We start from the raw sequence: 1,487 nt of genomic DNA, 5'->3' as shown, positions 1-1,487 counted from the left end.
TAAAAGTAATTCTCCTCTTTTCTCTTTTTGAATTTTTCCTAGCCATTTTTGTTTATTTTTTCACACACCATGTTTAGAATCAATTTATCTAGTTAAAAAGTATTTTGACAGTATTACATTTGTGAATTAATTAACTTCAGCAGAACTTTATGAATTTGGTTTTTTTTTTATTCCTTGGAAAACTTGTTATTTTTGGTTGGGTTTTTTTTTTCTTATTAAATAAGAAAACTCAATTTTCTACTTTACTTAAGTATCAATCCAATGTGCCAGAGTTGTCAGAATCCTAATACAAATTTATCCTGAATCTACAAATCCATTCATTTGATTGACACACAATCTAGCTGTGCTTCAGATGCTCTGTTTCCATTTTTGTAATGGAAGTTATTCAGTCACTTAAATAAGGCTTCTATGAGTGTCACATTTATGCAGGAAGGGTAGACCCAAGATTAAATGAGTCATCCACACATGGGATGTACTCTTCTTAATAACACATTGATCTCTAGAAGCTTTAAAATTAGTTAGGCTTACTTGTTGATGCCCAAACACACATTGTTCTTAAAATGGCACATGGCCACCTTCTTCACAATATATTTTTGAGGGAATCAAATAATTATAAAGTTGTTCCTGGAATATAGAAGTAGCTCAACATGAGTTGCCTTATACTGCTCTTTTACTAGAGAATTATGAAAAGTGGAAATGAATATAGTTTGCTATTTTCACTTGATACGTTTTAGTTTGTACTTCACTCACAATGAATGAAACTGCCATTCTCCTCTTATAACTAAATAAATCTTAGTTACCCAAAACTCAAGATAAAATTCTTTTGTGGAGAGCACGTGATTGATGTTATAGATCTTAACTTATCAAATGGTGTTCTAGACTTTAAGACCTATCAACTTAACCAGGAGTAAGTGGGATAAACAGGAATCAGGAATTGCATCAATAGTGGCAAAATGGAAAAGTCATTCTGGACCTGCTTTGCAAAACCTAAAGCAACCACTCAAGGATCAACTGCTGGATAAAGAAACAAATTTCTGAATAAACAAACAATAATGCAAGGAATATTGTTCAGAACCACAAATAAACCAAATACTGATACATTTAACAACATGGATGAATCTCAACATTATGCTAAATGAAAGAAGCCAAACACAAAAGACTAACTTTGTATTATTCTATTGATGACATTCTGGCAAGGCAAAACTATAGGGGGGAAAATTAGATTAATACTGCAAGTAAGAAAGGGGAACAAATTGCAAAGAAGCCCACATTGAAAATTGTGGGGGTGATAGAAATAATATTTTCTTGATTGTACTAGTGGTAGTTACATGACAGTATGCATTTGTTAAAACCTATATTTGAACATCTCAAAAAGATGAATTTAGATATATCATATAAATATGTACATCAAAGTATAAACGAACATATTATATAGAGACGTCTATATATAATTAAAAATCTGTACTTAATCTTGACTTTAAGACTGC

The sequence above is a fragment of the Echinops telfairi genome, unplaced genomic scaffold (genome assembly GCF_000313985.2).
Source record: "Echinops telfairi isolate 266 unplaced genomic scaffold, ASM31398v2 ScPeMD7_13;HRSCAF=56, whole genome shotgun sequence".
In the NCBI taxonomy this organism is placed as follows: domain Eukaryota; kingdom Metazoa; phylum Chordata; class Mammalia; order Afrosoricida; family Tenrecidae; genus Echinops; species Echinops telfairi.
Note: the sequence above shows the minus strand (reverse complement) of the source record.